This window comes from Leopardus geoffroyi, chromosome B1 (assembly GCF_018350155.1).
Source record: "Leopardus geoffroyi isolate Oge1 chromosome B1, O.geoffroyi_Oge1_pat1.0, whole genome shotgun sequence".
NCBI classification, from domain to species: domain Eukaryota; kingdom Metazoa; phylum Chordata; class Mammalia; order Carnivora; family Felidae; genus Leopardus; species Leopardus geoffroyi.
This window is the reverse complement of record NC_059327.1, coordinates 107,057,695-107,081,593: the sequence shown is the minus strand read 5'-3', so window position 1 is coordinate 107,081,593 and position 23,899 is coordinate 107,057,695.

Here is a 23,899-nt window from a genome sequence, read left to right as displayed (position 1 = left end):
TTTCCCTTTACCGATTTATTCACAATTTATTCTCTTTTCTTCTTATTGGTCTCCAGAGATAAGCAAGTATTCATATCCTGTCTTGACTTGTAGGCACCTATTTTTTTTTTTTTTTTTTGCATTAAATTTCAGGTTAGTTGGTTGCTCTGCGACATCAGCTCTCTGAGTTTAAAGTTCATGAATTTTGAGATGGTCTGACTTTTCTATTGTTATTGTTGTAACAGTGGGAACAATGCCTTTTGCAAACTTTACCTTCTAAGGAAAAATCAGAATTCTTGCTAGAACATTTTTTTTTTTTTCTTTTCAGCTTGATCAAACTGAACTTGAGCTGCCCAGTTTTGGAAAGCTTTATCTTCAACTCTCCACTTAGATCAGAAATGCCTTTTACATAATTATCCAATTCACTAAATCCTACATTTTAGCAATTGAAGAGAGGATGGCTATAGGGCCTCCATAAGATAATCCTAAATTTGAATTGCCAATATATCTATTATACAAGCCCCTAACATCATCAAGAATTTGAAAGTGGGTATTGTGTCTAGAATTTGAAGTTTCCTAAACAGAATCATTCTTCCAAACTAGGTAACAGAGAAGACAATCTAAGAAAAGTTATTTATGAATGTTCAGCTCAAAAATTTAAGAAAAGGATAATACTTTAGCTCAGAGAAACTGGTTACTGTTGCCAATTCTATCACTTAAAAATAAAAATACCTTCTTTGATACTTTTGCTCTCAAAAGATTATACCTGCAGACTTAATAGGATTTATTTTGTTGTAACATAATGTGACATCCTTTATATTATAACATTTTTAAACTTGGGTTATCTTTTCTCAAAATTATAGCTTAGAAGAATAGCCTTATAGTCATTCTTATAATCTTTGTGATTCTCCTCATTTATACTATAAGTACAAGTTATATTTGAATAATTCCTTCTACTGGAGAGCTGAAAATTCTATTTGGTGTTATCAGGATTAGATATTACATAATAGTAACTTTTGCTGTTTGGGTTACTTTGCAATTCTAAGATCACGAAAAAGTTCCAAGAATTTTCCCACGTATCATTTTATCCTATGTATTAAATTATTACTAGAAATTTTAATTTATAATATTTATATTGAAATTGCATTATCTGGGACACCTGCGTGGCTCAGTCGGTTGAGCATTTGACTTCAGCTCAGGTCATGATCTCATGGCTTGTGAGTTAGAACCCCATGTTGGGCTCTGTGCTGACAGCTCAGAGCCTGGAGCCTCTTCAGATTCTGTGTCTTTCTCCCTCTCTCTGCCTCTCCCCCGCTCACACTCTGTCTCTCAAAAACAAACATTAAAAAGAATTAAAAAAAAAAAAAAAGAAAAGAAATTGGCTTATCTATACATAGTCAACATGCTAAGTCAATCATTGTATTTACCTAAACAGATCTTTTTCCCCTAAGTACATCACTGTCTAAGACTGCCCTAGTGTTCTCTTCAGCCTGACTGAATGTTAGACTTCTTCCTGACTCTATGGCCCTATCCTTCCTTATCTTAGAGAATTTACTTTAGAAAAATTGTAATTATAAATTATTTTCCTATTCCCTTCAGATGTAGGTCTTTTAACAGGTTTATAATTGGTTTAATAATCTTGTCAGTAGGACTCTTTCTCAAAGACCCAGAAGCCTTTCCCTTCAAATGGAATCATCAAAGAAAAATAGTAACCCCCTCTCTCCTAGTTTCTGTGGGAAGGTAGGAGCTAACTTCTTTGAGAACCTTGCTCCAAATTGTGAAACTAACTACCCCTTCTCATGAGGGTACCAGAAAGTTTATTTTCTTTGGATACAGCCAATTAGCAAACAAAAGTTGCTTAAGATCTCCCCCTCATCTTAACACTTTAAAACCTACATCTTTTGTTTCTGTGAAATTGAGCTCAGACTGAGTTCTCTCATCTCTCCTCTACTGCAATAGCTTTGAAGAGATACGTTCTTGCTGGTTTAACTTTGTCTAGTGCAATTTTGCTTTGACACACCAAAATAAGTAATCACTATATAAATAATCCAAGACTTATGAAAGCAATAATATTAAGTTCATAAATCCAGTTTCTGAATCCAGCAACCCAGAAGATAGTATTTCATATCTTTTTATTAACATAAATATTACAATATTTATAGCATTTTATTTTGCTGTTACTAACCTATTTGAATACACATATTCAAATCTGTATGATATTTTCAAATCTATATTTTATATATATACACAAATTCTGCCCTGTTGTAGATTCTGGGTCTAGAGTTCTTTCTTGTCTAACAAGAAAGCAGGATGCGGGATTAAAATGTGAGAGATGGCTAATGTCTGGGAGAAGACAAGAGCCCCAGTTAAGGGTCCTTGCTTCGTTTTTATTAGGATCAGAAGGCTTACAAACATGGTGATGGATGTGCACAGAGATAATAAATCTGTGAACATTAACTCATGGGCTTGAGGGAAAGGGGGTTTTGAAGATATACGGTGTTCAGGGTTTGGGTCAATATAAAACAAAATCCTGGTGCCAGGCTTATGGTTGTTAATGGCAGACTTGAGGGGCTGTGTCTTCTTATCTTAGCTAGCCTAGGGCATAAGACAGTCAGAGCATGCTACCTCAGGGTCAACAGGGCACTTTTCTTTTGCTAATTAGCTTTGCTCTGGGCAACTTGACCCCACAGAGGCCAATAGCCCTATTTACCTGTTTACCTAATTTGGTTCTTCCTTCTTGTGAAAGCAGCTTTCTGCTATAGTACTAAATTGGGTGGGGGGAGCATATCCACCCTGAATACCTAATCTTATTTACCTCCTATACCTTTGTATTGGAGCCTTTGCCCCACTCTCTTTATACCTATTTACCTAGTCTTGTTTACCCAAATTTGGGTGTGAACATCCTATGGCTTTGTAATTCTTATGCCTTGTTAACCCATCAGTGCAGGCTCAGGGAATTCCTAAACTTATCCCCACACTGCCCCAAAGTCAATTTACAATTCCCTGATAAAATTCAACATGCTTCCCTTCCGATTTAAGTGTTGGCTTATATAAAGGAGGCCTTTTGCTGATTGCCTTGTATCTTTAGTTTTTAGGTAAGTCTTCATAAAATATCTTTTAACTTCCTTCCATCTATCACTATGAACAGGGTAGACAGCACAACACATCTCATGCTATTTACTCCCCTAAGATAACAAATTTAATTCACTATCAATCTTTCTAGATTTGGAGTGGCAAGTTAAATGTTGAAACCTGTGTGCTGCATGATCTGTCCCTGACGGTCTTAGATGTTTTGAATAAAACTCTATACAATGATCTCGTGATCTTTGTAACTTTTTGCTGAGATCAATAGGGTGCTCAATAATAAAACTAGAATCTGTGGAGAGAGATCCAGAAACGTGGCAGAAATGAGCAAACATCTAAAAATATATATTCTACCTTATAGGTAACTTGTCTCAAACTTAATCCCTTGGCATCATTAAAAATAAAATATAAAAAGGAGGGCTTTTGTTATCTCTATTTGATTGCCATTCCGAATAGCTGTATCAGAACTTTTTGTTGTTGGTCAGATGCACCATTAAAAATATAGTCTGTGAGAAGCACTGATATATAATGAAAGAAAAATAGACTGGAAGGAAAAAGGGAAAGGGAGAAGGTGGGAGAGAGAAGAAAATGAGGGGGATAAAAGGAGAGAAGATGTAGCTAATCACCTATTAGCTAAATTACTCCTTAATTTAATTACTCCTCCCTGCCTTCCACCAAAAGCAAACATGCTTTCTGAATATTTATGCTCTGAGTTTCTTAATTCCAGGGGTTATAGTGTTGTTAATGACAATGAAGATAGAATAAATATTAAGTTAAACAGATGATTTACTTTTGATAAATCTCTATATAGTGGACAGGTTTTTACTTTTTCTTTAGATTATCATTTATTACCACACAAACGTCCACTCACTTTTTCATAATACATATTAAAATTAACTAATATGTCTTCTAGTAATTGATTTTGACCATTTACCACAATGCTATCTTTTGTCACTAATAAATGGGGAAGGGACTTCAAGAGTTATTGTCTTCTGGGGCACTTGGATGGCTCAGTTGGTTAAGCATCCTACTCCTGCTTTCAGCTCACATCAAGATCTCACGGTTCCTGGGATTGAGCCCCACGTTGGGCTCTCCACTGACAGCATGGAGCCTGCTTGGGATTCTCTTCTCTCTCTGCCCCTCCCCCTTCAAAATTAATAAGTAAACTTAAAAGAAAGTTATTGTCTCCTTCCTTCTTTTTTTTTTTAATGTTTATTCATTTCTGAGAGACAGACAGAGCATGAATGGGGGAGGGGCAGAGAGAAAGAGGGAGACTCAGAATCCAAAGCAGGCTCCAGGCCTTAAGCTGTCAGCACAGAGCCGGATTCGCAGCTTGAACCCATGAAACGTGAGATCCTGACCTGAGCCAAAGCCAGATGCCCAACCGACTGAGCCACCCAGGTACCCCTCTCCCTCATTCAGAAGAGTCACGTTATTAACATCTACTCAGATCAGAGGGGAAGATAAAAACCATTATGCTTTCACATATACATATCATGTTATGAAGTTAGCACTGCTTTTGCTCACTTTAAGCTTTTAATTACTTTTTTACTTGGAACAAAATATTTTCTTGTTTTATGTGAAGTTTTTAAATTGATGAAGAACTATTTGTCTCAGGTTTTAACAATGGTAAACATAAAATTAGTTTAGTTTATAAATTAGTTAATTAGTTTAGCTAATACATTTTTTAATAGTCAAAAACTTACTTTCGAATTTAAATAGTTTTAGTTATGAAAGAAATTTTTTTATCAACAAATGTACATTTGAAACAATCTCAAGATCTATAAAAGTTGTTGAAAACAACCAATAAACTGCTTCTCAAAGAAAGGTCATAGCACACTTTTCTAACTATATTGAAATAACATGTCATAAATATTTATTGATATTTTAAGAAGTGTCACATTATACTAGTGCTAGATCTTAAACCAGTCAGCACATGCCCATTATTGGACTCAGCTGGGAGTCTCAAAGGATACAAGCCTAGAACTGTTTACAATAGAATTTGAAGAATTGGAACAACAAACTAAAAAACAAGGTTTGATCAGCAAAAATTCTTTGAGGGAAAAACTTTCTTTGCACACTATGTTATAAAATAAAGTTTCTGAAAAGTTGTTGATTATTCTTTAATAACCTCTGCAATGTGGAGTCCCTATTATCTAAATGGAGAGACAGCCTTGCATTTCCCCAGGCGAGTAGTACATTGATCTCTCCATCAGGTCCTAGATAAATGGGTGAGGGCTATCCTATAATATGCCAGAATCAATTCCATTTGGTTCTGTCACTTTCCAGGCAATAAATATGCATTTCTTTTGCAACTGATGTTGATAATTGAGATTATTTTTCAATTATGCATGGAATGCAATGCTATTAAATACTTAGAATTATAACTCCTTGGTAAGATGATCAAATGCACTAAACCAAACCAAGCAACCACAAAAACTGATCTGCTAGCACCAGTGGATTCTCATGCCATTTTTGTTGATTCAGAAATGTAGAAATAAATAAATAAAATCATTTTCAGTTACATGAAGAATTCTATCTATGGAATGATGCAATAAATTATAAATTATATAAATTATCTGGGCATTGACATCAGGACATGTTACAGACAAAGCCTTATCTGATACACAATCTATATGGTACTTGCCTGGAAGCAAAACTTGAGAAAATATCAGAATATAGCCCAGGTGCTCTTTTACAGGGCTTTCAATGAATCTTCTGCAAACTCGATTGCTATAGCTTTGCTTGAGGGTCAGTTTTATTCAGCTTGCTCTATAGTAGCATAGACTTCCTTTTTTTCTGTTTCTTTTATTAAAATGTCTATTCATGGTGCCTTAATCTATCACCCTATATGTTAATCTGCTAAATTTTGGCCACAATTCCTCATAGAATTTTATGTGACTTCTTTTGTAGTAACCACACTAGGGAGAAAAGTAGTGAAAGAATAAGATTCTTGAATCCTTCCTTGTTTTTATTGTTCCCATCTCCTAAAGTCCTGAAGCATTGTATGATTATATACATTAGACTACATATACATACATACATTCAATTTAAAAATCACATTTCCTACATTTGACTTTATATATTTGTCATCATATAATATTCATATACTTTGGCAGCTTAGAACTAAAATCTGATATGAAAATAACTGCTCAAAATCAACACGAAGAGTCATATTATCTTTTGCCCATCATCAATCTGAAAAAAAAATTATTTCATACAAACTATGCCACTATAGTTACCATGGAAACATATTTTGACTTATAATAAAAACAATTCAAATCTATTGAGCAATTATATAACAGGTACTTTCTAAATTCCTTACTTACAATGGATTTATCTCATTCAATGCTGTTCAACTAATTTGAGGGTAATATTGTTATACCCAATCTATAGATTATGAAGTTCAAGCACTAGCAGCTATAGGACCTATCCAAATTCACCCAACTGCTAAGGTGAGTAATATGGATACAATATTGCACATAGTCTTTCTGACAAATAAGTTAGACAGGAATGCCATCTTCTATGTTTGAAATATCCATCTCAAAATCATCCACAATTATTTGAATTTATAACTCAGATTATTATTGAAGATTGAAAGAGACTCTACAAAGCATATAGTTTGCAATAATTTGATTTATTTCTACAGTCCTCTACATATGCCTAGTCAACATCTCCATTTGTCTTCTTTTTTTTAATTTTTTTTTTTCAACGTTTATTCATTTTTGGGACAGAGAGAGACAGAGCATGAACGGGGGAGGGGCAGCGAGAGAGGGAGACACAGAATCGGAAACAGGCTCCACGCTCTGAGCCATCAGCCCAGAGCCCGACGCGGGGCTCGAACTCACGGACCGCGAGATCGTGACCTGGCTGAAGTCGGACGCTTAACCGACTGCGCCACCCAGGCGCCCCATCTCCATTTGTCTTCTTAGATATTTATAAGCAAATTCTTTTTTAGTTTGAAACTACTTGATCTTTACTTTCAACTGAAATTTGCTCCAGAGACAGAACTTTTTCAGTTTCTACTTTGCAGCATCCACTTCTGAAATCACTAGATTCCAGTGATGACAGACCACACTCGTGTAGCCAAGAAGAAAATATCAATATATTCATTGTCAAAAGTGTCTGACACTGAGGTTGAACCTAGAAGTTGGACTGAAATATGTTCTCTAAGTTATCCCTGTCCTATTCTTTGTCTTAAGACCACCCTATGGGCTTGCTGCACTGTTCTCCTTTCTTAGGGCTCTTCATTAACTAATGGAGTCACAGCTGGGGTGTCTGGGTGTCTTAGTTGGTTAAGCATCTGACTCTTGCTTTTGGCTCAAGTCATGATCTCATGGTTCATGAGTTTGAGTCTCACATTGGTCTCTGTGCTTACAGCACAGAGCCTGCTTGGGATTCTCTTTCTCCTCTCTTCTGCCTGTCCCCCCACCCTCCCAAAATAAATAAATAAATATTTAAAAAATTATAAAAAAAAATTAAAAAAATAAGTCACAGCTGCAATAGACACTGCACATGAGGGCCCCAAGGACAATGGTGTGGGTAAAAGTCATTTCATTTATCTTCATAAGGAGAAGAGTTGGAACAGCAATAAATAACCCTGCAGAATGTAAGATTGCACGTAAGGACTGATGGTTTTAAAAACGAGGAGAAGAAAATTAGTGTTAACAGGTTTTTCTTAGACAATGAAAGTCGTCTGTAGTTTAAGAGATACATTTTTGGGGCGCCTGGGTGGCGCAGTCGGTTAAGCGTCCGACTTCAGCCAGGTCACGATCTCGCGGTCCGTGGGTTCGAGCCCCGCGTCAGGCTCTGGGCTGATGGCTCAGAGCCTGGAGCCTGCTTCCGATTCTGTGTCTCCCTCTCTCTCTGCCCCTCCCCCGTTCATGCTCTGTCTCTCTCTGTCCCAAAAATAAATAAACGTTGAAAAAAAAAAAAAAAAAGATACATTTTTTTCTAAGATTTTGTTAGAAATCTACACATGGACACACGTACATATATACTCACACACACACAGTTATTGCCTGTCATGCAGAGACAATATAGACCATATTTCTAAATATAATGCAAAAAAAGTGTTTAATAGAGGCACTCTGATTTAAAAAGTCTGGAGTGTCTGCGTGGCTCAGTTGGTTAAGCGTCTGACTCTTGGTTTTGGCTCAGGTCATTATATTACCTTTTCATGAGTTCAAGCCTGATGTTGATCTATGTGCTGGCAGGTAAAGTCTGCTTGGGATTCTCTCTCTCTGCCTCTCCCCTGCTCATGCTGTCTCTGTCTCTTTCAAAATAAATAGATAAATAAACTTTAAAAAAAATAAAGTCTCATTTTCTAATAAAGAAAATTATGTCATTAGTTATTTTTTAAGAAGTTCTATTACTGCCACTTCAATTTGAGGATAATTAACATCTTTGCTATATTTTATCTTCTGCTTCAAGAATTTTTTTTTTTTTAATTTATTTAGATCTTGCTTGGTTTCTTCTGAGTTTTATAGTTTTCTGCATATAGGCTTTATACGTATTAGGGGACACTCTATTATAAATGGTATTATATTTTCAATTTTAAATTTCAAGTGTTCATTGCTAGTATACAGGAAAGCAATTGATTATTGTATAATCTGGTATACTCTGATCTTTCTATAATCAGTTCCTGGAGGTCTTTTTGGTTGCTGTTGTTGATTCTTTGAAATTTTATGCTTAGAAAATCATGTCACCTGACAACAAAGGCAATTTTATTTCTTCCTTTCCAATCTACCTGGATTTTATTCCCTTTTACTATCATATATTTTTTTTTTTTTGTTAGAAAGTTTGTTGTACTTTTTTTCTTCATGACTGATTAGAGAAAATTGGATTAGAATGATTTAAAGTTCAACACTGATGTTTTACAATTTAAGACAAATCTTCAATTGATTATGTAATAAATTTCATGTTATGATATCTCTTGCTAGCTTTGTGTGATGTTTCAGTGGTAGAAGCAAAGTGAAGTTAAAACTAAGATTGATTATTCAGATGATTCACCCTCCATAAATTTCACCCTAACTTACAACCCCATATCATCTGCTGTTATGAGTACACAGTGACATGCCAGATACCTTCCATTTGCCTTTTTCAGAATCATTGTATATCTTGCTTTACCTAGTTATTTCCTTTGAGAACCAATGTGCTGGACTAAATTACTAATGGCACTTTTCCTCTGGCTTCAAGTTAGGTTCAGACTGTGTGAAAACTTAGAACAAATTAGTCTGTGGTTTTAGTACCCAGGTAGATTTAGTGAATACATTTAAAATTCTCATCTACCAGTTTATTGACTAAAAAAAGTTAAATATCCATCCTGAGACAAGGAAAATAGTCCCAGATGTTTGGGGAACTCATACAGATATCCAGGGCCACAAACGTAGAAAGGGAAAAAATGCATCAAATGAGCAGGTTAGAGAGGGAATTTGGAGAATAATGGTATGAAGTTATCAAACATCATCTTAGGTTTCCTCAGAATTTGGTCTAATATGGGTTTTTGGCTTTACATTTCAAAATTATATAATGGAATAAGAAGCAATTGTATTGCTATGGATTGAATTGTCTCTCCCTAAAATTCATATTTGAAGCCTCAGTCCCCAATGTTGCTGTATTTGTAGATGGAGGCAACTAAGGTTAAATGAGGTTTAAGAATGGGACCCTATTAAGACAAAATAATGTTAACATTGGAGATATCCCACAATAGATTCATGCCAGTAGTAATATTTAGAGGTCATGCATTCACTTGAAGACAATGGCACCTTTATAATTATTTCTTACATATCTCTTGAGCAAGGGTAAATCAAACAGTGCATTTTCAAAGGCTGAAAAGAATGATAAATCAGTTTTTGCTCAAGTTACTAAAACATTTTTTACTATTAGAGTATAAATTAAGGAGTTAAAATGTTATATAGTTTTATAAATGGACATTGCACCAGAGTGACTTACTTTTTCTTCAGGCAAGCCAGATCAATGTTTAGTAGTGCTATTGTCTTCAGTGAAGTGAAAAATCAAACTATTTATAGGAACTCATGATAGCACACACCTGATTTGATACCATTATAGGCTGGTGAGGAACAAATAGGTCTGGGTGAAAGAATGGGAGGAAGGGAAATTAATGATTCTATCTCATTGCAAAAAGGAATTTCTTATTGACTATAATTAAGCCATATTCACATTTTTATTTGCATGCATACATATATTCTACAACACTATTTTTTTAAATAGAAGTCCTCACAAAATGCCAGGGAAAGAATCTGTATTCTTAGTGTTCACCAATGGTAAATCCCAACACATGAGCTATTCATGCTTGGATAGCATATCAGTTACACCATATGATTCATAATAAACTCTCTAAGTATACTTCAGAAGGATAGATTTCAACACATACTGATCTATATTTTTTAGTGGTATTCCAACATCAAGTCATTTGGAATTTGAGTAAGTTATACAATAGCAGGCATAAATGTTAAATGTTAGTGAAAATATATTACACTATCTGAGTATGCTAACTACTAACAGTATCTTGTTTATTCTTAGTGGTTTCCTGAGACATACATGTTTTTATTGTGACTCAAATTAATCTGTCATTTGACAAGTATTAATATCGTGAATATTCATCCACCTGATTGAATGAGACTTGAAAGGAAATTCATGTTGGAGATTATACACTTATTTTATTAGAGGGAGTTGTGCTAGTTAGTAAAGCAAGTTTCTTCTTAAATGTAAGAAGATATTTACTCAGATTACTAAAGTGGTGTCAATAATTAACTTTGAATAGAATTTTATTTTAAAAATACCACTTCTAGGGTGTCTGGGTGGCTCAGTTGTTTGAGTGTCCAACGTCAGCTCAGGTCATGATCTCACTGTTCATGAGTTCAAGTCCCACATTGGAAGCTGTGCTGACAGCTCAAAGCCTGGAGCCTGCTTTGAATTCTTTCTCCTTCTCTCTCTGCCCCTCACACTCTGTCTCTCTCTCTCTCTCAAAAAAAAATATACATTAAAAATTAAAAAAAAAAAACACTTCTAATGTATTATAAAAATTTAATCCAATTATTAATAAGCTCTTCTATAAATTATCTACTTCGTGGTGTGGAGATAGGAGGTAGAGAACAAAATGAATACTATGTAATCTATTTTAGGTTTTTTGTATTTCTTTGAAAATTATTTCTTTTCTATGCTAGCATGAACGTTGGACTTTTGTTTATCATTTCATGACTTTAGAACTTAATTACGAGATAGTGTCTTGGTATTTTAAACAGAAATTGATTTAATATTGATAATTAATTGTTGAATAGAAGAATTGGCTCTAGGTGAGGGTCTTTAAGAATGACTCCAAGAATGCCAGGACAGTGTCTTACCAGTAGAGCTGCTTTTTCTGACTCTGCCATGAGGAGTGGACTATAGAATCTTGCAGACCAAGTGCCTCTTGGGGCCTCCCCCTCCTGCTAGGATCCAGCCTCTGGAAAGTTACTCAGTAAGATCCTACATCATCACATCTCCACAACTGTGCTTGTTGGCAGCAAACAGCTAAGCATAAGGCGAGTCTATCATCAAAATCTCATGTAAGTGCATCTCACAGATAGAAAACAGTTTGCCAATATCAACTCTGAGATATGTAATTTTTAATTCCATAGTTTCTTCAAGATGAATAGGCACACTGGGAGAAACAGTGAGAAATGAGAGCATGAATCCTACTATTTACCATAATTTAAATTTACTTTTTTGTTTTAAATTTTAAGTACATTACTGGTTTTCTTGGTCCTTTTAAACATAAAAGAACAAATTGAAAATAAAAATAAGGGTACCTGCGTGTCTCAGTTGATTAAGTGACTAACTCTTGATTTTAGTTCAGGTCATGATCTCAAGGTTTGTGAGATCAAGCCCCAGTTGGGCTCTGTGCTAACAGTGCAGAACATCCTTCTTTTTCTGCCCCTCTCCTGCTTATATGCACATGCATGCTCTCTCTCAAAATAAACATATTTTTAAAAAGGAAAAGAAAAATAGACTAGTGTCCTAATGAGCATAGGTTGTTACTTATGTATTTTATGCATAAAGTCAGATCGATAACTTTACTTGACTTGAAATGCAACTTCTGATTTTATATTTAAAAGATCACATCTACACTCTTTTTTAAGAGAGAGAGAACACGCCCACCATGCCCACCATGGAGCATGATGTAGGGCTCGATCCCATGACGCTGGGATCATGACCTGAGCCGAAATCAAGAGTAGGATGCTCAACCTACTGAGCCACCCAGGTGCCATAAGTCACATCTACACTTAATTAGCAAAATGTTAGATTAAAACTTCTACATCATCCTCAATTTAGTTTGAGTAGTGGGTCTCATCCTAAGCTAGGAATTGAAAAAATATAAAGGTTTAATTATTTTATTACATTGTAATCACATCTAAACTGAGAGGCTTTCCACAGCTCTTGAAGGATTTTGAGGGAGAAAAAAAAAAAGTATAAAGAGCACAGTCCCAGAAGTGGTTTTATATGCGCAGCGACACAGGCCATAGGGATATGCCAGCTAATATTTTAGTGTTTCACCCTACTCTGTTCAATTCACCTTACTGGCAATAAAAAATTCAAGACTTCCCAGTTTATGTATTCATGGCTTTTATGATTTTCAGGATACCATGAGGTGATTTAGGATATCCCAGGGCAGAACCTCATGAGATAAGTCACAAACACTGGGGTCAGGTTTGCAGCTTGGATTTGACTACTTATTAGCTGTACTTCCTTGGGCAAATTGCTTGTAATCCTCTGTTCCTCAGCTTCTTCATCAGTAAAATAAGGATAATAAACCTAACAGGACTGTTAGGAATGTTAAATTTTGTAATCCATATGAAGTTCTTAGAATAGTGTATATTCAGTAAATCATTTTAATTTATCATATATAGAGTGATGAAAAAACATTCAGTAGAATAATAGTAACTCAATGAGACATGATTATCTTTGTCTCTGTTTAAGAATTATAAACAAATTCTATGATGGACCTCAAGTAGATACAAAACAGGTGGTCATATTTTCATTCATTTAGTAGGCAATTAGATTCGGAAAAGTTAAAATTACATCAGAGTCTAATAAGTAAACATCTACACCCATACATATGCATATGCAACATAAAATGTAATAGCCACTTAACACTAGTTGGGACTGGATATTTGTGTCCCCCCATTCATATATTGAAAGTCTAATCCCCATTGTGATAGTACTTGGATGTGGAACTTTTGTGACGTGATTAGGATTAGATTAGATCATGAATGTGGAACCCCGTGACTAGTGCCTTTATAAAAAGAGAAAGAGACATGAGACCTCTCCCTCTTTTTGAAAGGCTAAGTGAGGACATACCCAGGAAGAGTACTGTCAGAAGAACCTGACTAAGCTGGCACCCCAATGCGGGACTTCCAGTCTCCAGAACTGTGAGAGATAAATTGTTGTTCCAACTATCCAGTCTATGGTAATTTGTTATAGAAGCCCAAGATAATATAAATATTAAGTTAATCTTAGTAATTATGATTATAGTCAAGAGAAATAGTTGATTATGTGATGAGTCCTAAATATCTACCAAGGTGATAAGTTAATTTAGGTATTTATTTTCATGAGATACAAGGAGTGTTTAAGTCACCATATTTCTAAAAGATATATGTAGTTTTCCTTTCTCCTTAGGTTAAAAAAAATGGAAATTTACCAAAGTGTAGTCCTTTTATAAAAATAAGATGTGTATGAAAGTTGAACTCCATGTTCTTTTGCTGTATAAATCATAAAATAGTGACAACACAGTGATAAAGTTTCCATGCAATAAAAAAATCTACATACATCCATGTATTCAAACTGTGATATAAATAATGGTACCCCATTTTTTACACTGGTGAAAAGATTAAAAATTTAAAAGCTTTAATTAAGAAATTTTCATGATATTATTAGTAAATATATATGATAGATTTCTGAAAATCTACTGGGAATTAAATTTTATTTCCAAAGTCAGAATTTTGTCCGTTCTTTCATTTCAAGAGTCTAGATATCATATTTCATATCAAGATTTAAAACCTTAAAAAATACAAAAAGAATATTTTTTTTTCAATTTTAGCAATTGGTTCAACTCCTTTAAAATCTATCATTATATAAAGAAATTGTGGTTTATATACACAATGGAGTACTACATGGCAATGAGAAAGAATGAAATATGGCCCTTTGTAGCCACATGGATGGAACTGGAGAGTGTTATGCTAAGTGAAATAAGCCATACAGAGAAAGACAGATATCATATGGTTTCACTCTTATGTGGATCCTGAGAAACTTAACAGAAACCCATGGGGGAGGGGAAGGAAAGGGAAAAAAAAGAGATTAGAGTGGAAGAGAGCCAAAGCATAAGAGACTCTTAAAAACTGAGAACAAACTGAGGGTTGATGGGGGGTGGGAGGGCGGGGAGGGTGGGTAATGGGTATTGAGGAGGGCACCTTTTGGGATGAGCACTGGGTGTTGTATGGAAACCAATTTGACAATAAACTTCATATATTGAAAAAAAATAAAATCTATCACTATAGAATGTTGTAATTATTATCTTAAATTTATACATATTTATGTGTTCCAATATTTTTAATACCCGATTTTGGTGCATTTCTGTTAAGGTTTTGATATTTGCTTCAATAAAACCACAAAATGTTACAAAGTGACCCTTTAATTTGACTATTTAGCTGTCATTAGTGCTAAGATCGGATGAGATGTCTAATGAACTTTGTATATGAAAGTAGCATTAGATGGAACTTGGAATTCTACAGACGTGACACTGCCAAGTCTGCTGAGGAGTCTTTGGAACCTTACTAATTTTAGAGAGGTTTTATTGATTACACAGAGACAGGGCACATTTTAATCATTTTCACAGTATTGTGTTGCCTGAGGTACCAAAATCCATTATTAAACAAGGATTATGAACTTTGTTTTAAACTGCTTCCTAAATTGTTTCCTGATGTATAGTAAACAGAAGCTCTATAAGATCAATCACAGTTACTAAGGTATATTAAAATCAGCATCTTTAATTTTAATTGCTCATATGCCTGACTCTCTGGGGTGCAGCTGTACACAAAGCTAAATTGCTTTTTTCCAGATAGGAGTTTTGTTTTAGTATTAGTTCTTGCCCTCTCCTCCCCATTTTATTATTTATTGATTTTAATTTTAATATCTCTTTCTGAAAAAAAAAAGTTAATTTACTGAAACCTAGAAATATTTAGTCAATGTATTTTGTAATTTCACAAGAGGATAATTTCACAAGAGAATTTTCCAATATATATATATGTGTGTGTGTGTGTGTGTGTATTTGAATAGTTAAAAGATTTGTGATTATGCATGTGCATGCACACACACACAAACATGCACACATTCACATGCACTCACACATGTTCCACATGGATGTATCCTTGCAGAAAACAAACTGGTTGGTTTAAATATGCTAATATGCACTTGGGGAAAAATAATATTTAGGGTTTTTTTTCATTTTTTTTAACACTTATTTATTTTTGAGAGACAGAGCATGAGTGGGGGAGGGGCAGACAGAGAGGGAGACACAGAATCCAAAGCAGGCTCCAGGCTCTGAGCTGTCAGCGCAGAGCCTGACGCGGGCCTCGAACTCACAAAGTGTGAGATCATGACCTGAAGCAATGTCAGACGCTTCACTGACTGAGCCACCCAGGCACCTCTAATATTTAGTGTTTTTAATAGAACATATATTTTCTTATTATAAATGAATAATTGATTTTGTTCCATGAAAAACTGATTTATGTCTTTACTATGTTTAATATAATTAAGCATATTTTAATAAACATCCTTAGTTTTTGAGTGGGAAAATAAATCAGTGGATCAAGGAGGGGTTTTAGGGCAATGAAAATATTTTGCATGATGCCATAATGATGAATAAATGTCATATGTTTGGCTAAATTCATAGAATGTACACCAAGAATGAACCCTAAGGTAAACTATAGACCTTGGGTGGTTATGATGTGTCAATGTAGATTCATCAATTGTAACAAATGTACCATGCTTGTTGGAGATGTAGATAATAGGGAAGGCTATGCATGTGTAGTGGTATGGAGTTTATGAGAAATCTCTATACCTTTTCCTTAATTTCGTTGTGAACCTAAAACTGTTCTAAAAAAACAACAAAACAAAACAAAGACAATTTTTTTTAAATGGGAGGAAATTGCAACTACTATAAAGCAAAGTAATGAAAACTCCTTTGAAGGTAGTCATAACATAAAGATCATGATTAGCTTGAGCAAAAAATGATGATAGGAGAATTTACTGAGCCGGAAGAACAAATCCAAATAAAACAAAACAAATAGCATAAGTCTGGAGAAGTAAAACTTGTCTATCTCCAGTGACAAATAAGTTGAGGATAATGAAATCACTGGATAGCACAAGTATGTTTTATTATATTGGACTTATGATGAGGTTTTAGGAAATTTATCTTGTGGAAAAAGAGTAAACTATCTTTTTTTTCCTCTAAATTAAGGTAATATCAGGAGTCTAACCAAGGGGTATAATTAATATGAATAGAACTGTGAGGTACTATCATTCCTTGTAGCTATCTCTCACACTCATTACTTTGTAATTCTCAAATCATTCCCATGGTTCTCATTGGAGACACTGATTGACCTCTTTGCAGGGAATATGTTTTATTATTACTTCATGTCTCTAGAACTCATCATAATTCCTGGAAATAGTAATGTTAAATATATATATTGAATATAGCATAGATGAATAACATGCATATTTGGGAAAGATTAATCTGGTATGTTAAAATAATTAAAAAGGAAAAAAAACTGATGAACTTTTGAAACAGGAGACTAAGGCAAATATCTAGATATGTATTGACAACAGCAAACTAGATGGTAATCTAAATGGTAATAGGATGAAAGATAAGGAAAGGGAGAAATTATGGAAATAGAAAGCTATTATTTTTTGAGACAGTTCATTATGGTTTCTAAATCTAGAAAGGATAAAATATTTCCCTTCCCTTACCTAAGTTTTTCCTGTTCTAAAAAAAGAAAGAAAAAGGAAGGAAGGAAGGAAGGAAGGAAGGAAAGAAGGAAGGAAGGAAAGAAGGAAAGAAACTAAAAGCTTACTTTTTCAAGTTTTCTCCATATACTAACACCAAATCTATGGAAAACTAATTTCTTTTTTGGATGCTCACTCTTGCCAGCAGGAAATGTTAGAATTTTAGTCATTCAAGCTATTGTGATGTGTCCAATGGATGTAAATTAGTAAACGTCAGAAATTATCTTGGATTTTTTCACAAATATTTAAATGATATGTTAAAAATAATCACCAAATAACAGTGTCCGTTGGTTCCTGCATATATTTTTTTAAAAAACCTATTCTTTAGCAACTCATCCAAATAACTCAACCAAAAAATATTTAAACTCCAAATCAAATGCTACCCATAATGATTAGGTAATGATACTATCACATATTTTTTCTCAAATTTCTATGAATTTAGTATTCTTTTATTTAAGTTTACTTATTTACTTTGAGAGAGAAAGCAAGAGATGGGGAGGGGCACACAGAGAGGGCGAAAGAAAGAAAATCTTAAGCAGGCTCCACACTGCCAGCATGGAGCCCAATGCAGGGCTCAAACTCAGGAATTGTGAGATCATGACACAAGCCAATGTCAGACACTCAACTGACTGAACCACCTAGGCATTCTTGAATTTAATATTCTTGTAGTATGGCTTTATGCACTTAACAATATTTCATATAAAATCAAAATGCAAAAAAAACGTATAAAGTACATTTGCTTTTTTCTTCAGATTTTAATTTTTTTCAGAAATCTAAGTTTGTGGGTTTCCCTAGAGGCATGTACAAAACTATTTAATAATCACTATTGATACTAAGTAATGTCATATAAATCTAAGCTTAAACAGAAGAAACCAAATGACTCACAAACCTGTATGAAAAGAATATTGGATTTCCTTCAGTTATCTTAAATGCTTGCATGCTTGTTTCAAGTCCCTGCCATTTGTTGTATTTTTCATGGAAAACACACACACACACACACACACACACACACACACACACACTTGAGTTGTAATGAGTTGGAACCTTGTATTTCCACCAAAATTGGTAAAGTTACTGCCTACCCTGCTTGTATAGAGATTTTTACATTGACAATATCTTTAAAATTAAAAATAAGTATGAGTGGCGAGCCTAGGTAGCTCAGTGGGTTGAGCATCTGCCCCTTGATTTCGGCTCAGGTCATGATCTCACGATGAGTTCAATCTCTGTATCAGGCTTCACGCTGACAGCAGGGAGCCTGCCTGAGATTCTTTCTCTCCCCCTGCCCTGCCCAACATGCGCACGTGCATGCTGTCCCTAAGTAAATAAATAGACATTTAAAAAAATGAATATGAATAATAGATTTGTCAGCTGTAGTCTTTTCTTACAATTACCAAGTTTTTATTCTTTTCTCTCTATACTATTGGACTTTTTTAATGTAAGAAAATTAAAAAAAAACACTTTGAAGTGAACTGCACATTCCATGCATTGCAATATTTAGAATTCGCTGGAGTCAACTGAAAAATTGGCCTGACTTGTTACTGTCACATAACTGCCTTTTAGCTCTTAACCCTCATCCCCTTCAGCTGACTGTGACACTTTTATATATTTATCTCACATGTTCCTGGATATTAAGCTTTGCCTAGGCATTGCATGGTATTTGTTAAAAGAAAGCCCTTTAAAGAAAAATGAAGACATGTGGTCCACATAAAAACTTTGCAGAAGGTCATATATTCCTTAATGGCCTTTAGACAGATTCATTGATCAATGCTGAGAGAATATAAAAAACTCATCATCGCAAACGTCCAAGAACAGGCCATAAGCCTCAAGCATTGGGTATCATATACATAGGAAAATCATTGCATGATTCAACAGTAAACTCTTGGATAACATTTCATACAAATTTAAATTGTTACTAAGAATAGGAAATATTTATTTTCATCAATGTACAGAAAAAGAAAATTTATTGGAAATATCAGCAAAATTTTATGTATATGTATTACATTTTTTAAAGTTCCTCAGTACATCTTAGTCCATATAGGGGATTAATATTTACATGAAATGTCTGCCAATATTTTAAATGCTATTAAATACCACAAAATTGCCTTTTCATTTCTTTTAATCTTTTGCCAAATATTCAGCCTCTGTTGGCTTAAAGGCATCATGATATATTTTCAATGGTGATCAACAAGGTAGACCTCCTCCCTGCCTTTGTAGGTCTTGCAGTATAATATGGAAATTTAAAAATTGTTATAGGAAGAAAGCTTGAGTGTGATAGAAATAGGAAAAAATTGAGTTCATGAATTTATTATTGTTTTGATTTCAATTTCATAAAATTGGTGACACATGTTCTTTACTTGTTAGCTTAGAAACAGCCCACAATTTTTAGTGAGCAGAAAAAAATGCTGTCTGCTTAGATAGATCATCTGAATAAGCTTATTTACCAAACAATGGAAGTTGTTTTCTGTAGTATATTGAGATATATATGAAAACTAATAGATGAAATCAGTTTGACATGGAAGAAAAAATGTTCAGTTTGATTATGAGGCAGTCTTGATTATGATGTCTTTAAATGAAAATATCCATGAGCTATGGTTCAGTGTTGAGATGGGAGAGTATGGCTGAAGCAAAGATGTCATACAGTATGAATGTGAATTTAAAAATCATCAGTACATGTTGAAGTTTCTACTTTCTGAAATCCACAGAAGGAAAAATAATAAACAAATGAGCAGAGTACATAACTTATGTAAGAGATAAAATATAGAAAAGCAGCAGGATTTCAACTTTATACTTAAAACTTTAAAGTGATGGACCCTTGTTTCATTAATATTATACTCTATGCTATTGATTACAATATTTCAAAACATATTTAATAGCAAGTAGAATGTAGAATGATTCCATTTCATTAAAAAAGACTATTGAGTCTTTAAAAATACAGTCTAGGGGCGCCTGGGTGGTGCAGTCGGTTAAGCGTCCGACTTCAGCCAGGTCACGATCTCACGGTCCGTGAGTTCGAGCCCCGCATCAGGCTCTGGCCTGATGGCTCGGAGCCTGGAGCCTGTTTCCGATTCTGTGTCTCCCTCTCTCTCTGCCCCTCCACGGTTCATGCTCTGTCTCTCTCTGTCCCAAAAATGAATAAACGTTGAAAAAAAAAAATTAAAAAAAAATAAAAATAAAAATAAAAATACAGTCTAAAATATCATTCCCTGTTTTCTTTGCTACCAAAAAATCTGCAAACAAATTTTTGAAACCACGATAAAAAAAAGTTTCTGTCAGTCCCATGGAACTCTCTGCAGAAAGTGGGACTTAAAAAATAAGAACATATTCAGAAATGAAGATACTCCCTCTAGTTATGAAAACTATTTGGATATATTTCTTCTGGCAAACTAAGAGAAAAACTAATGAGAAAACCCATGAAAAGGGAAATAAAAATACAGTTGACCCTTGAACAATGTGAGGATTAGGGGTACCAACCCACCCCACCCCCCGCCGCACACACTTGAAAATCCACATATAAGTTTTGACTCCTGAGAAACGCAGCTAATAGCCTACTGTTGACCAGAAGCCTTACCAATAACATAGTCAATTAACATGTATTTTGTATGTTATATGTATTACATACTGTATTCTTACAATAAAGCAAGCCAAAGAAAAGATAATGGTGAGAAAATCATGAGGAAGAGAAAATATATTTGCAGTACTGTACTATAAAAATTAACGTATAAGTGGACCCACACAGATCCTAATTATGCTGTTAAGTGTCAACTGTATAAAGAATTAACAGTGTTAAAAAAAAGATGAAGCAAAGTTAATTATAAATAAGTATGTTTTATTGGATAACAAAACGCTAAACATCAAATAAAAGATAATATGAAAACATACATTTAGCTTAATTATATGAATGTGCATTTTAATATTGTACTTGAAACCGAGAAATATGTAGAGAATGAAGGGTAAATGCAAAAGAGAAACACGCATATCACTTTACATAAAGATGTGCAATGTTATATTTAATCCTTGTCATTAATCATTAAAGAACATTCAAAATATTTTAATTTTTAAATTGATTATTAATTCTTAATGTATTCCAAGAGAGGATAAAATATCAAAGTGCATAAAGCAAATGTCCAAAAACTTACAACAAATAAAAGTAGAAACCATGAAAGTAGATAATGAATGTAAGATTAATATGACTGCTGTAATGATAAAACTTCACGTGGCTGACATATGTGCACTTAGGGTTTTATATCCTGAAAAAGAAAACAGAACACATGGTCATATCAAATATTCATGGAACATTCACAGAAGCTCAGGAAGTTAATCTCAAAACATCTAAAAAGCGATCTACAGGGAAATATAATTAAGAAATAAATGATTGAAGTTGAAAAAAAAAAAAAAGACTTAGCTCTTGGAAAGTTCAGAATTATTCTCAAAAATAGACCAAACTTTCATAATTCCTGATTTGTTAACATTTGCTTACAAGGGTATAATGTGTGATACAACCATGAATGGAAGGGTAGGAAAAGAAAAAGTCCATCATTAAAATAGAGGGGAGAAAGTTTAACCCATAGTATTGTTCTTTCTTCTTGCCACAGATCTCAAAGTAAAGTAAAATGTATACTTATTATGGAAGAAAATAAATATTTTAAAGTTTGGTAAATCTGAAGCATTTGTGGACATTAAAATGAATTGCGTGCTAAATATTTGAAAGTAGTAATTTATTTTATTTAAAAGAATGGAAACTTAAAACAATTGTTACTGGGTTTTGGCATTAGCATTAGCATTTCCAAGCAGATTTTGGTGCTAGAAAGTGCTAATATTATTCTCAATTTTTACTTAACAATCTCTGTATTGTGATATTTTCTGAAGAATACTGTGTTATAGTATTTGCATGAACTATTGTTTTTTAACCTGTTAGACATATGACCATATTTTTCTCTTCTGAAAATAACGCCATTAGAAATATTTTGTATCAATGTTAAAAATGCAGTCTACAACACCCTCCTCCCCCCAAGTTAAATTATGTCCACCTTAAATCTTAAGCACCAATATATACTTCCAGGGTAAAATTAAGAGCTGAAGTCATATGGCTTGGGAAGCCATATGGGATTTTATTTTGCCTGTACCACTTACTAGCTATATGTCTTTGGGAAGTTAGTTTAACTCCTGACAATCTTCTCTCCTCTATGTAAAAAAGGGTTAATAATACCTAACTCCTTTTAGGGATGACACTCATTTGGGTTTCAATGGACTGGCAAAGTATAGATTGTTTTTGGATATTATCTGAATTGCTCATTCATTTATTTATTCATTCATCATTTAAAAATATTTCTGAAACCTTCTATGTTAAATCTATTTGGTGCATTTTGAAACATTAGTGAAAAACAAACTGTAAAATCAGCTAAACATGTTAAGTCACAGAAAAAGCAAAAAGAGAACAAGTTTACAAGCTTTAAGTGTTCTGTTTGTGAAGAAATACGACATTTCTTTAGTAATTGGGAATTCAAACTAGTAGATTTCAACAAAGTGAATTGGAGTATAATTATTTATTTTTAACAATTAAAGTGGAAAACTTCTCATTATAAGATTTTAATTATTGATTTTTAACTATTCTTTTAGAATATTGTGAATCTGTTTATATTATTTTCTATAACTTTTTCTTCTTTTTTCGTTATTCTTAGCCTTACAACTGTTTTATGTACTAGGTTAATGATCAGCAATTTGAGTAATTCTTAGGACAGCTCTTGTTTCCAAGGTTAGATTTTTGGCAGTCTTTATTGACTGACAACTACTTTTTTCTAAGCATTGGTATTTTTCATCAAGCTTAGTATATCTTCAGCTGAAAGGAAAGGAGAAGGGGAAAAATTAAACTTCCTTAAGCCCCTACTGTTTGACAATTTAATGCCTTGAAATGCCCATGGCAACATGGGAGCTCTGCTGTATATTAGCATCATTTAAAAATAAAATTAACGACTAAGTTGGTAAATGGCAGTAACAATAGGTCTCTGGTTTGATGTCCTAGTTTATCAACTTTATCACACAAAGTTGAATATGGACAAGTTATTAGAGAAAAGCAGCATCTTTTTTTGCATACATAAGCCATACAAAATAAGAAAGTTGATGCAAGAATATGACTGATACATTTCTAAGCATAACTGAAATTTATATGAATTTAAACCAACCTTTACAGTCACTTATGGAGGATATATGGTAGAGTTAAGCATTAGTCTGGCTAAGCACTTGATTATGTGATCTTTAGATGACTGGAGACAGTATGCAAAAGTGATTCAAATAAAACTCACCATGAAACAGTCAAGATAATCACTAATTTAATCACTTCCAATTTAATTCAAAAGTGAATGTTTTCTGCTAAAAATAACTTACTTTCTACTATATGCTTCTTGACCCATCAGAATATTAACCAATAATGTTCACAAAACTTTTAATTGCTCTTTTGTCCAAATACCCAGGGACCCAATCTCTTGAACATTTCTAAGCACCAGCCTCATCAATCTTTTTGACAGCCACTGGGCTGGATCAGAGACCCATAAAAAAAAAAAAATCACACTATGGATGAAAAAACAACTCAGCAGAAAACTGTTCAAAATGAAAACTTTCCATCATTCTTATATAGTCTACCTACTTGAATTTTTATGCTTCAACAGAAAAGAGAGCATAAAATCAGCAAGTACAATGATAAGTAAGAAGTGAAAATCTAACTTTGAAAACTGATTTGTGTATCCTTTCCTAAACATGTTTTGAGAGTATTTAATTT